This window comes from Papaver somniferum, chromosome 11, assembly GCF_003573695.1.
Source record: "Papaver somniferum cultivar HN1 chromosome 11, ASM357369v1, whole genome shotgun sequence".
In the NCBI taxonomy this organism is placed as follows: Eukaryota; Viridiplantae; Streptophyta; class Magnoliopsida; order Ranunculales; family Papaveraceae; genus Papaver; species Papaver somniferum.
In genome coordinates, this window is record NC_039368.1 from 122,574,440 (window position 1) to 122,588,389 (window position 13,950).

General features: G+C 36.2%; 1 long non-coding RNA gene across 2 annotated transcripts; it reads left to right on the forward strand.

Moving 5' to 3' along the window:
• Window positions 1–11,266: 11,266 nt before the first annotated feature.
• Window positions 11,267–13,615, forward strand: LOC113320908. 2 transcript variants are annotated; one of them, XR_003346349.1, is made up of 3 exons: window positions 11,267–11,382; window positions 11,480–11,550; window positions 13,352–13,615. It is a non-coding gene; the product is annotated as an uncharacterized LOC113320908 (long non-coding RNA). The 2 variants fall into 2 exon arrangements; XR_003346348.1 differs by having other exon boundaries at window positions 11,273–11,550.
• Window positions 13,616–13,950: the final 335 nt, after the last annotated feature.

The window sequence follows — 13,950 nt, forward strand, 5'->3', positions numbered from 1 at the left end:
ATAACGGAGTTTTAATTCTGCTTTCGCCGAAATCGGGTATTCTCTCTCCTTTTACTCTACTCAGCATGTCCCTTTCCATATGTTGCATTTTAATCCTTTCCATATTTTGAAACATTGAGGACAATGTTTAGTTTAGGTTTGGGGGTATAGAGTAGATACCACGATAATTTGCCATAATTGAAAACAAAACTCCTTCTTCTTTTTGAAAAAATTGAAAAATTCCAAAAAAATTGAAAAATCAAAATTGAAAAAAAAATAAATAAATAAAAAAATGAAAAATCATAAAAAATGGAGCTCATTTACCTTGAAATGTTGACTCTTGTGCAAATATGTATTTTTATTAGGAGTCTTAGTCTAGATATTTAGGCACCCTGATTCTAGCACAATTCACATAGTGATAAGAAATTTGCACGCGCACGATCTACCAATACATGTATGGCCTCGATCTTCAAGGTGTTTGATAGGAAGTTACGATTGCCAATCACTTTAGAATACTGAACGAAACTTGACTAGCTTGTTCTTTGGTTGGTTGGGATAGAAGGTGGAGGTTACATTAAGAAAAACAACCATCGAATTTAACTGGGTGCATCAAAAAGGGCTACCTCTTGCAAAGTGTCATGTAATTTTTGTTTCCTTTTGTATATGTATCAAAAGTGTTTCTATCCAAAAAAAAAAAAAAAAAATATAATGTATATATTCAGAAAAAATATCAGAAAAATACAAAAAAATCAAGTATTGTTCAATTCCATCCTCTCTTGTTCCAAAAATAAAAAGAGAATAGTCAATGTAAATAGTCATCTTTTGTTGTTTCATTGTAATAAGCAAGGAGAGTGTATGCCATTGATGTACAACGCGAGCAATTGTGAAATACCTCCAACTCATTCACAATTCTCGTAAAGTCCGGACAGCTAGCTAGATTTCGACCTCAGTTCTTAGCCTGAGAAACTATCTCTTGGTGATTAGTAGTCATAACTTCAGATCTTTCTTTACACATGTGTAGATACACTTTACACTCTTATCACATGTCTTTTTTTGTTATCAGTGCTAGGATTGTGCCTTCGATAGCTAGATTGACATCTCCATTTTGCTGTGAGCTTAAACTGTTTTGCACATGTCACATTTGATGGAATATGAGCTTATATTTTGTCCTTAGGTTTTGTAGGCACACCTCTGGTAAACCTTCACGAGACTTCAACTCGTCCACTAGGGACACTTAGTGGTTTAAAAGGCTTAGTGCATACGCTAAATGCATTCGAGAGACCAGCGACAGTGGTATAGGTAGGATTTCCTTAGTTTGTTTTTACTTGAGGACAAGTAAAATTCAGGTTTGGGGGTATTTGATGAGTGCCAAATATTGTATATATTTATCCCTTTTTGTTGGCATTTAACTCATCTCTTGCGCATTAATTCTACATTTTATCCCATATTCTGTATTTTCATTGTTTTCAAGAATAAATATTTTTATTAATTAATTTTGCATTTTTAGGTAATAAATAAAGTTCGGATGAGTCGTGGAGCGAAAAGAGCAGAAAAGTAGTGAAAAGCCGGGAGAAATCACGCAAGGAAGCCGCGAAGAATGGTGCGCACAACCTCATTTTCTACACACAAAAGCGCCTCCGTTCTCAGCCATCAGATCAGTTCTCAGAAACATCCGACGGTCGCTCCTTCATAGAGCATCAAAATCGGAAGTCTCTGCCAAGCACCACAGCGCTGAAATTCCAAGCCTTCAGATTAGATGGTAGTTGAATCCAGCGGTCACCTCATCACTGTGCATCAAATCCCGATGATTCCGCCCAACACTACAGCACCTAACCTAATCTAGCACCGTTGACTTCGTTGTGTTCCACATCCAACGGTCGCTACAAACTGCTTCTCTCTTAGCCGTCCGATCTACCTACCATCTTCCCATCCATCGCTCCTTGTCGCAGATCATCGAACCTCTCTGAACCCGCCTAACACCTAAGTATCGAACACCCTATACCCCTAGCCAAACGCCCCCTAACCCAAAATCACTCGACCTCTTCTCCTCCATACCCTGTTGCAGAGAGCTGCTCTGCAACTCCATCACCTCCACCATGTCCTGCCACCACCAGAACACCACCTCTGCCACTGCCGCTTCATCACCAAACACCATAGCCACCCTACATCAAAGACATCGAAACCCATCCATCCTATTAGCCTATTTCGCTAGTTTCACAAACCCTCTCAAATTTAGGGTTTTGAAATTAGGGAAATAGAGTTATAGGCATGACAGAGATGGAAGAAGAAGCAATAGAAGCATGGGAAGAGCAGGAGGAACAAGAAGAGAGCATGGGTCGTCGACGTGGGTGAAGAATTTTAGGTAAACCCTAACCCTAGTTTTCTCGGTTTTGGGAATTAGGGTTCGTCATTCCTTTTTTGTATAAATTGAGGGCTGGGTATTACTGTTGAGGTGTTCTTGGTTAGCCGAGATACCCCCTAATTGGGTTAATTCCAATGTCAATTTTACTGTTGATGATTCTGATGATTCTGAGTGTGAACTTGCTAATTTGATTGATGATTGTGAGCATGATGTGACATGTGTAGATGATTTAGGAGATTTTGATTTGATTAATAATGATGTGCCTATCGTCCTACATAAGTCACAATCTGATGGCCTTCCACCCAACCTAGATTTGGTTTGTACCCATATTGACAAACCGACTTTTCTGAGAGTCCCCAACCTAGGTTTGGAACTGTGTGCTTCCCAAGTCCTCTTGGACTATTTTGCTTCTAAGTATAATACATCTGAGGAACCACAGTTGGAAATTGCATGTTTGCCCGTCCATAGCACAGTTCACTTTGAGTTAGATCTTGTGCATGATGAACCCCCAAAACTGCGCGATTTTGTTTTCAAAATTGTATCTTCTGTAAAATCCAGGTTTGGGGGTAGCTCATTTGGTTTCACAGCTTCACGTGCTTTTCTTTCATGTGTGAAGTTGTTGAAACCGCTACACTTTGTCTTTTGGGTTGATCCTCAACTCTTTAGATTGTTAGTGTATGGTGAATATTTTTGTAAATAATCCAGTAGATAAAATTTTAAAAACCCTTTTGTTCTTTTTGTATATATTTTGCTTATCCAATATGATCTCGGCTGAAATATGTTGGATTTTTGCCTTGAATAACGGAGTTTTAATTCTGCTTTCGCCGAAATCGGGTATTCTCTCTCCTTTTACTCTACTCAGCATGTCCCTTTCCATATGTTGCATTTTAATTCTTTCCATATTTTGAAACATTGAGGACAATGTTTAGTTTAGGTTTGGGGGTATAGAGTAGATACCATGATAATTTGCCATAATTGAAAACGAACTCCTTCTTCTTTTTGAAAAAATTGAAAAATTCCAAAAAAAAACATTGAAAAATCAAAATTCAAAAAAATTAAAAAAATGAAAAAAAAAAAAAACATAAAAAAACATAAAAAAATGGAGCTCATTTACCTTGAAATGTTGACTCTTGTGCAAATATGTATTTTTATTAGGAGTCTTAGTCTAGATATTTAGGCACCCTGATTCTAGCACAATTCACATAGTGATAAGAAATTTGCACGCGCACGATCTACCAATACATGTATGGCCTCGATCTTCAAGGTGTTTGATAGGAAGTTACGATTGCCAATCACTTTAGAATACTGAACGAAACTTGACTAGCTTGTTCTTTGGTTGGTTGGGATAGAAGGTGGAGGTTACATTAAGAAAGACAACCATCGAATTTAACTGGGTGCATCAAAAAGGGCTACCTCTTGCAAAGTGTCATGTAATTTTTGTTTCCTTTTGTATATGTATCAAAAGTGTTTCTATCCAAGAAAAAAAAAAAAAAAAAAAATCAAGTATTTATCAATTCCATCATCTCTTGTTCCAAAAATAAAAAGAGAATAGTCAATGTAAATAAGAGTCATGTAAAGAGTCATCTTTTGTTGTTTTTTGTAATAAGCAAGGAGGGTGTATGCCATTGATGTACAACGCGAGTAATTGTGAAATACCTCCAACTCATTCACAATTCTCGTAAAGTCCGGACAGCTAGCTAGATTTCGACCTCAGTTCTTAGCCTGAGAAACTATCTCTTGGTGATTAGTAGTCATGACTTCAGATCTTTCTTTACACATGTGTAGATACACTTTACACTCTTATCACATGTCTTTATTTGTTATCAGTGCTAGGATTGTGCCTTGATAGCTAGATTGACATCTCCATTTTGCTGTGAGCTTCTACTGTCTTGCACATGTCACATTTGATGGAATCTGAGCTTATATTTTGACCTAGAACTTTGTAGGTACGTTCTAAGCAAACCTTCACGAGACTTCAACTCGTCCACTAGGGACACTTAGTGGTTTAAAAGGCTTAGTGCATACGCTAAATGCATTCGAGAGACCAGCGACAATGGTATAGTTAGGATTTCCTTAGTTTGTTTTTACTTGAGGACAAGTAAAATTCAGGTTTGGGGGTATTTGATGAGTGCCAAATATTGTATATATTTATCCCTTTTTGTTGGCATTTAACTCATCTTTTGCGCATTAATTCTACATTTTATCCCATATTCTGTGTTTTCGTTGTTTTCAAGAATAAATAATTTTCTTAATTAATTTTGCATTTTTAGGTACTAAATAAATCCTGGTTATCTCACGGAGCGAAAAGAGCAAAGGAACGGCAAAGACTCTCGATAGGAGGAAGCGAAGAATGATGTTTGCAAGAGCCGGATCAACTAGAAGTGGGCTTGAAGAAGGAAGAATTGTTCTTAAAGAAGATATGGGCTTGGAATACCCAAGGCCCAAAACCCTTACCCAAATCCATTTCCATTATCCATACCCATTTCCATGAGAGCCGTCAGATCGGATCCATCTTGTCATCCAACGGTCGCCTCATCATTGTGCATCAAAATCCGAAGCTCCTGTCAAACACTATAGTACCTAACTCCATCTGAAGCCGTCAGTTTTGTTGTGTCTCATCATCCAACGGTCGTTCCTATCGCACTGTTGGATCATTCCATCACCTTTTCATCTTACGCTTTCGCTTCGCTGACCATCAACCTTTGATACATCCGGCTCACACCCTAGCATCAGAAACCTATACCCCTAACCAAACAGACCCTTCTTCTCCATCGGGTTCTTCTTCCCAAATCAATTTTCCCCAAAACCAGCTCCTCCTTCCACCCGACCATGGCAGCCTGCAACTGCTGCTCCTCGAGCTTCACTACACCCCTCTCCGCCTCTACCAAAACCCGTACGCACCACAGTTTTCTCTCCCTAGCCTAGTCGTTTCCCCAAACCCACATCTCTCTGACCTAGGTGTGGAGTTGATGAAACAACTCGAGCTAGGGTTGCAGTATATCAATTGGAGCAGGAAGAGCATCAGAGGGACATCAAGGAGCATGGGTCGAGCAGAATTCACACATGGGTGAGAGAATTTGATTTTCCCCAAATCAATTTAGGGTTTTCAAAATTAGGGTTTTTAGAAATTAGGAATTTGATGTAAGCTATAAATAGAAACTGATGTAGGATGTTAAAACGGTTCTTGGGTCATCCTAGTTCCCCCTAATTGGGTTAATTTGATTTTTCAATTTCAATTTCAATTATACTGTCATCACTTGTTCTTCACTGTTAAACCATGTTGTGTATGTTAATGTTCTTGTAATTCCCCTGTTTGACTCACATGTTCTTGTTTTGAGTCTTAATGCTTGACAAACATGAAAACTCCTGACTCCAGCATGTTCTAGCTCTCTTGCTAGGGACTTGATGAAGCCCTATCCCTGTTGTGTAGTTATTCTTGAATGATTAAGCAAGTTTGAATGAACTTAGTTTAGTGACAGATCACTTTCACAATGTATGCCAAGTATACTTTGTAGTTAGGTTCATGAGCTGTTGATAAGCTGCAACTTAAGCTGAATTCATATGTCTTTTGACTAATTGTACCTTAGAAAGACAGTTAGTACTTTGGAAAGAATACCATAGTTGTGTTTAACATGTCTATAGGAGAATGCATAGCTTAAGCTAGGGTGAATTCAATCCCCTAGTTCTCACTCATTCCCCACTGTTCTTCATTCCCATCCACAGTTTCTCTCCCATGTTCTGTTTTAGTAAGTTTTAGCTCCTATCATATTTGCATTTTACTTATTGTTTTACTTCAACACAACAATCTCACTCCATCCTCAATGCTCACTGTTTTGTAAATGCTTCTGTTTAGTGTCAAGTAAATGCTTCTGTTTTGTAACTGCTCACTGTTTGTTTCCCCTCATGCTCACTGTGGTATCTTAACATCACAATCTTTACTTGTTTCACACACTGCCACAATCTTCTTATTTCACCATTTCCACCTCACTGTTCACTGCCCCTAGGAACAAGTTAGCAAAGGAAGCAAGAAACCAAAAATAGCAAATAAGCCCACCTTGTCCCTGTGGAACTGACCTGTGCTTGCCCTGTGTTGCTTGCCGACACTGTGCACTTGCAGTTAGAATTTTTAGGATCATTTCTAGTCCTACCAGGTACTTATTGGTAACTTAAACATAGTATTAAGTTCACATGAAAGAAACTCCACTTCCTCTACTACCCTTCCAGAAGTCTTAGAGTACATTAGGCAATCTGACTTGCAAGATATGAGATTTACTGGTAATCTCTTCACTTGGACTAGTAATAGTCATGGAACTGGTAAAGTTAAGTCCAGATTAGACAGATCTCTAGTCAATAGTGAATTCATCATTAGCTATCCAAATGCTAGTCTTAAACATATTTCCCAACTAGGGTTTGATCACGCTCCAATCATGCTCTCTCTATATGGCCATATGGTCTCTTCAGGGAAAAATGGAAGTTTTTTGAGCACTGGCTTCAAAACAATACAGGTGCTAATGAAATTATTAATGCTTGGAACACTAATACCTCTGGTTCTGCAGCTTTTATCTTGACTGACAAACAGGCAAATACTAGACATTTCTTATATAAGTGGAGTAAATCCACATATGGGCATATTCCTTCAAGAATCACTGAACTCAAACAAGAGTTATCAGAATTGCAAGCCACAGGTGTTCAAGGAAGCAATACTACTAAAGTTATAAAGTTGGATAAGCAAATTGATTCTTTAAATGACATTCAAGCAAGCTCAAACAAACAGAAATCTAGAGACGGGTTTTATAATGACATGGATAAGAACTCTAAGTATTTTCATATTAGAGCTAATCAGGGAAGATCAATAAACAAGATAGACTCTCTCAAAGCTCCAGATGGTTCTTGGTGTGAAGAAAAATCTTCCATTGAGCAGCTGCTTGTAAATCATTTTCAGTCTATCAGCACTACAGGAAAGCCAGCAGATAATTATTATTTTCTTGAGCATATTCCTTCCTGCATCAATCATAAAATATAATGATGCACTATTTGCAATCCCAAATGAACAAGAAATACATAAGTCTCTTATGTCTATGGAACCTTGGACTTCTTCAGGTCCAGATGGTTTTCCTCCTGGTTTTTATCAATCTCAATGGTTAGTGGTAAAAGATGATGTCTGCAAAGTGGTGCAAGCCTTCTTTCATTCAGGCTTTCTTTTGAAGAAACTGAACTGCACTAGAGTTACTTTAATTCCCAAGATCAACCCAGATCAAAAACCAGAAGATTTCAGACCTATTGCTCTTTGCAATACAATTTACAAAATAATTTCTAAAAGCATTGCTCTAAGAATCAAGAAGCATATTGTCAATATCATTTCTCCCATGCAATCTGCATATGTCCCTGGGAGATTGATCTCTGAAAATATTTGTATGGTTCAGGAATTGGTCCAAGCTAGAACTGGTCATTTAGCTTTAAATATGGATATGTCAAAAGCTTTTGACAGGCTAGAATGGATGTTTCTTATAGAAGTACTTAAGAAGTTTGGTTTCTATGAAAAGTTATGTCAGCTCATACATTAATGTATCTCAACTACACAAATTGAGATTATGGTTAATGGTTCTCCATCTCCTTCTTTCAAACCCACAAGAGGCATTAGGCAATGGGATCCTCTCTCCCCTTACCTTTTCATCCTAGCAATGGAGGATTTCTCAAGGAACATGAATCATTGTGAAACTACAAAACAATTGACAGGTATGAAAATCTCAAGATCTGCTCCTGAGATTAACCATTTATTGTTTGCAGATGATTGTTTGTTATTCTGCAAGGCAAACTTAGATCAAACAAGAAAGCTTCTTCATATTATAGAATACTACAGCTCCTGCTCTGTCCAACTCACTAATTTTCATAAATCTGCAGTATACTTTAGTAATAATATGAGTTCTTCATCTTGTCAGACAATAAGTGGTATTCTTCAAGTCAGGAAAATGGATCTTAATGAGGAAAAATACTTAGGTCTACCATTCTTTATTGGTACAAATAAGAAAATTCCTTTATTTATTCTTAACAGCAAAATGGAAGCAAGGCTAACAAAATGAAGATGCACTAATGTGTCTGAAGCTTCCAGGTCTGTAATGGTCAGAAATGTAACAAATGATATCCCAGTTCACCATATGCTTAGTTTCAAACTACCAGATACTACCATCAAGAAAATGAACTCTACATAGCAAAATTTTTGGAGGAAAAAGAAGACAAAATAGGAAAACAACCGATTACTTGGAAGAGTGTCAATACTCCAAAAGAAGAAGGAGGGTTGGGGTTTAGAGATCTTCATCTGTTTAATAGAGCACTCTTGGAAAAATCTGCTTGGAGATTGTGTACTGATCAAACCTCAATATGTGCAAAATCATTACAGGCAAAATATTTTCCAGATGGTCAAATTTCCAATATGAAGAAAAGAAAAAATTCCACTTGGTCTTGGACTAGCATCGGTTCTGAAATAAACTTCACTCGAGTTCAGTTGTTGGTCTCTTGGAAATGGTAAAAAAACTCTAATTTGGAAGCATAACTGGGTGCATGGAATGAATGAGCCACCAATTCCTAAACAAGGTGTTATTAATCACTCTCAATTTAATCATGTGTATCAATTATTTGATGATGATAACTTTAGTTGGAACTCAGACCTGGTGTTCTCTCTTTTTGAAGACCAAACTGCAAATTCAATTCTTAGTATTTCCATATTTCCCAACTGTGAAGACAAATTAGTTTGGACTCTGGAAAAAAATGGAGTATTTTCTATTAAGTCAGCTTATAAGAAGATGTTTGAAGAGACTAATGTTGGACACCCAGTCAGTGATGCTATGAAAAGTGTATTCAAAAAGTTATGGAAGTTACCTTTACTACCAAGAGTTAACCAATTTCTCTGAAAATGTGTGAAAGATGCTTTGCCCTCCAGAGATAAATTGGCTCATGTAATTAAAAATGGCTATTACAGTTGTCCTTTTTATAAGCAAGTCACTGAAACCTCTTCCCACTGTATTCTGGAGTGCCATATTGTGCAATTGGTTTGGTTTGCTGTGCTGGGCATACGAATCCCATTTAACAGAACTCTTAAAGATTGGATTATAAGCCATTTCATGCAGCTGCAATCTGGCCAGATTAATGAAGACATAATTTGCAAATTAGCTATTGTAGTTTGGTGCATTTGGTCTCATAGATGTGATATTGTTTTCAAGGGAGTTTCTTCTTCACCTGAAACTATTATACAGAATTACAGGAAGTATCTTTCAGATTTTACTGACATGTTTAGGAAAAGATCAGCTAACTCAAATAGGCAGAATAGAAATAATTTGCATTGGTCTCCTCCTCCTGGAAGAACTATTACTATTAATCCAGATGAATCATTTCTAAATAATAGTGGTGGCATAGGACTAATAGTGTAACACCCAAAGAAATTTTTTTTAGGTTTTGCGCAATGAGCCCAAGCCATTTGTGTAGTGTTGGGATTGTGCAACGTGGGAGCACAAATCCTAATATTTTTGGTGCATTGTATGTTGAATGCTAGATGAGCCTTGAGTTCCTAGGAGGGTGCAGTTAATAAATTTTGCCACTCCTTATCGCAAGGGAATAGTCAATTTAGTGTTCCATGGAGTTGACTAACATCATGTTTGTTTTTTCTTCTATGCAGAGGCTAACCTCTATTAGTCTTTATATAGTGGTGGGTCCCATTTATTTGGTGTTTGTTTTTTCCACTACCTCTATAAAGATAGAGGCAAATCTCTATCTATATAGAGGAAATCAAATAGCACCAATGAGGTGCTATCTTTGAGCCTCTACCTCTCTATTAAACCTTTAAATGACTAATATATCCTCGAACAAACTTATAATGTCCAAAAATAATTCCTTAATTTAAAATCTAAAATTTTACATGTTTCAAGAAAAGTGATACTTTCCCCCGTTTCAGAAAAAGCGATATTTTCGCGCTGTTTCAGAAAAAAGTGATATTTTGCTCCGTTGCAGAAAAAGTGACACTTTAGCCCCGTTTCAGAAAAAGTGATACTTCTCCCGTTTCAGAAAAAGTGATACTTTCACGCCGTTTCAGAAAAAGTGATATTTTCGTCCCGTTTCAGAAAAAGTGATACTTTCGCATGCTTCAGAAAAAGTGATACTTTCGCACCGTTTCAGAAAAAGTGATTTTTTCCATGTTTCAGAAAAAGTGATATTTTTGCCCTGTTTCAGAAAAAGTGAAATTTTGCCCCGTTTCAGAAAAAGTGATATTTTCGTTCTGTTTCAGAAAAAGTTATGTTTTTGCCCCGTTTCATAAAAAGTGATTTTTGCCCTGTTTCAGAAAAGGTGATTTTTTTTTTCCGTTTCAGAAAAAGTGATACTTTCGCCCGTTTCAGATAAAGTGATACTTTCGCCCGTTTCAGATAAAGTGATATTTTTGATCCGTTTCAGAAAAAGTGATATTTTTACCCCGTTTCAGAAAAAAGTTATACTTTCGCTCCGTTTCAGAAAAAGTGAGCATCTTTGGTTGTATTTTCTAATACATTTTTTTCCTATTGGAATTTTTGAACATCTTTAGTTGTAATAGATATTCATGGATTTTTTGAATATTATAAGGGTAAAATGAGAAATATATAAAATTGGGTACACAATATAGAGTTGTTAGATAGTGATCAAACAAGCATGATTTTAAGAGAGATTATATAGTGATATTTATATAGATATAGAAGTAAACCTCTATATAAAACACTCTACCTATATAAAGGAAAAAACAAACGTGTTGTAAGACCCTACTTGACCACCATCCATTTGGGCACATGTGGTGCTTTTATTTGAGTACATGGTGCACAAATGTCATGAGGGGTATTTTCGTATTTTGCATCAAAAGCCTGATTTTAATAGAAAATAAAAACCTCATTCATTTGTTCATTTCCACCATTTTTATCTTCTTCATCTTCTACTTCTTCTTTTTCACATCAAGAGCAAATAAGGGGCTTTGGAGTTTTCAAACGCAATTTAAAACGTGCACCCCTTGGATTTTGGCATGCACTAATGTAGGGGGCTTTTCTTCCCTTTGATTTACCTGTTTTCTATGTGGAATTTCTATGTGGTAACCAACTGGTTTTGGTTGGGTTTGATTTAAATTTTCAGAAAATCCTCACTGGTTCTTACAAAAGATAGTGCTTTGATTCTCAATGGATTGTGCTACTTTTTGTTTCAAGGTAGGGGTTTTTCTTCTTTGAATCTCTTGGTTTTGTTTGTGCTATTTGGACCTTAATTCCTTCCAGTTTCTTTGATTTGTGAATTCGTTAAATGGGTATTTCATACGCTAGTAAATCCTAAAGGTAACCAACTTTATTCATGAACTCTTTTCAATTTGTCCATGCTTTTTGCTGATTTTACACAAGGCACATGCATGGTTTGAAATGTCATATTTACTCTTTGTTTAATATTTGCATAATGAGTTGCATATAAATTTGAATGCTTATGAATGGTTTTTGAAGATTAAAAATGTATTTAGTTCATTCAAGTTCTGATTTTTATCAAAAATCAAGTCTTCAATTGAGTTTCTAAAATAGCCCATCAAGTGTTTGTGAAAAGAACCTTAAATTCCTGGGAAGGTACTTCTGGCCTGTTTTATTGAGACTTTTTGACACCACTACATAACCCATTTTCTTTGCTTATCATTTTTAACTTGAAGAGGGATTTCTTAGCTTTTCAAAGAGACCAAAAATCTCTGAGTTCCGTCACTAAATGATTTGTGTACGAATTTTTGATCGGAGGCTGCCGAAACTACAAGTTTTCTGAAAACATGTTTCTGGCCTGTTTTATTAAGACTTTTTGAAACAGCTATACAACTGGTTACTCTTGTTTATAATTTTTAAGTTAAATAGGGATCTCTCAATTTTTCAACAAGACCAAACTTTCCCATTTCCATCGCCTACTGAATTTTGCATGAATTTTCTATTGTACACTACCAAAAACAACAATTTTCTGGAAACGAAGTTACTGTCTTGGTTTTTCGAAACTTTTATGCACAGCTGTGCATCTTATTGCTACTGCTCATCATTTTTAAGTTAAAGAGGATTTTATCATATTTCAAAGGAGACCAAATTCGTCAAATTCCATTGCATAACAAATTTTGTGTGATTTTTTGATTATAGACTATCAAAACTGCAATTTTGCTGAAACCGCAATCTCTGTCCTGTTTTGTCGAGACTGTTACGCACAGCTATGCATCTCATTGCTACTTCTTATAATTTTTATGTTAAGGAGTGGTTTCTTAGATTTCCAAGGATGTGATATTAGCTGAGTTCCGTCGTTTAATGAATTTTATACGGATTTTCGATTAAAGATGGTTTAAAATGGAGATTTTATGAATATCCATCTCATGTTTATATTCCTTACTGTTTATGCTCAATGATTTGAGAAGTTGCATTCTTTTAAATTATCTGATGATTGAAATGTTCTCTTGTAAACTTTACTGTTAAGCTTTGATGGATTAAGTTTGTTGATTTATAAACATGACTCTCAGTAGATGTATGCTTAATCGAATTTTGAGGATGCTGCCAATACTTACTTTTGTGTAAGTTTTAGTTATGGATTTACGATATTTTCATAACTTGGTTTTGTGGATGTTTCCTTGACGAATACTGATTTGATTTGGAAACTAGTGTACTCTACTATAGGACCGTCAGGCCTTAATTGGCACCCCATCTACGGATGGCAACCCGGAAGACCGTTTGTTTGATAACGGTGGCTGGTATCGGACTACCCTGACGTTGGCGTTGGCCTTGTAAATAGTGGAGTAAATATTTATTTGAAACGAAGTGAATGGCAGCTTGCAAATGTTTGAGAAAGGATGCTTTACAATTATTTGTGAATTTCAGATTTCAGTTCAAGTTTTCTTACTACTGTTTCTTACTTGTGGCATTTTTTATTTGTTTTCTGGCGCTCGATTATCGTTGTATCCCCTACTGGGCTGCGGCTCACCCCGTTTTGTTTTGTTTTGTTTTCCCACAGAGTTTGGAGCTAGCTCGATGTAGTAAGCTGAGAATAGCTTGCGGCGTGGATTTATGGACACAATGTGGCATATATTGTTGTCCTTGTATATATATATCATGGGCTGGGGTGTTTTAGTGTTAATGTGAAGTTAGTTTTTATTAAATTTTTCCCAAGTATGGATGCTAAAAATTTTGTACAGTTGAATGATAGTTTTGTGCAAAACACTTGTGTACATTTTTATAGTTAATTTCATTTGTTAATGGGAGTTGAATATTAAATCTCCTTACCTTTCCACAGTCTCTTTAAAATTAAAAGCTTAGCTTTCTGTTTTAATGTTAAGTATTTCTTTTATTATTATTGTTATTATTTCTCTTTCTCAGTAAATTTTGATTTATTATTGAGCCTTACTTTTTTGAAAACAGTTTAGTAAGTTAGCAACAACTTGCAGCTTTATTTCATTTTATTCTTAATGTTCTGAAATGGATTTACATATCGTTTTATATTTTCGGAGTGACGGAACGGAGGTGTAGCCTTGCTGGACGGGTTGAAATCCAATCCGTTAGAAGGGTGAATTTTCTGGTCCGTTACAAACAGATCGTGATTTTGCAGGTACCCAT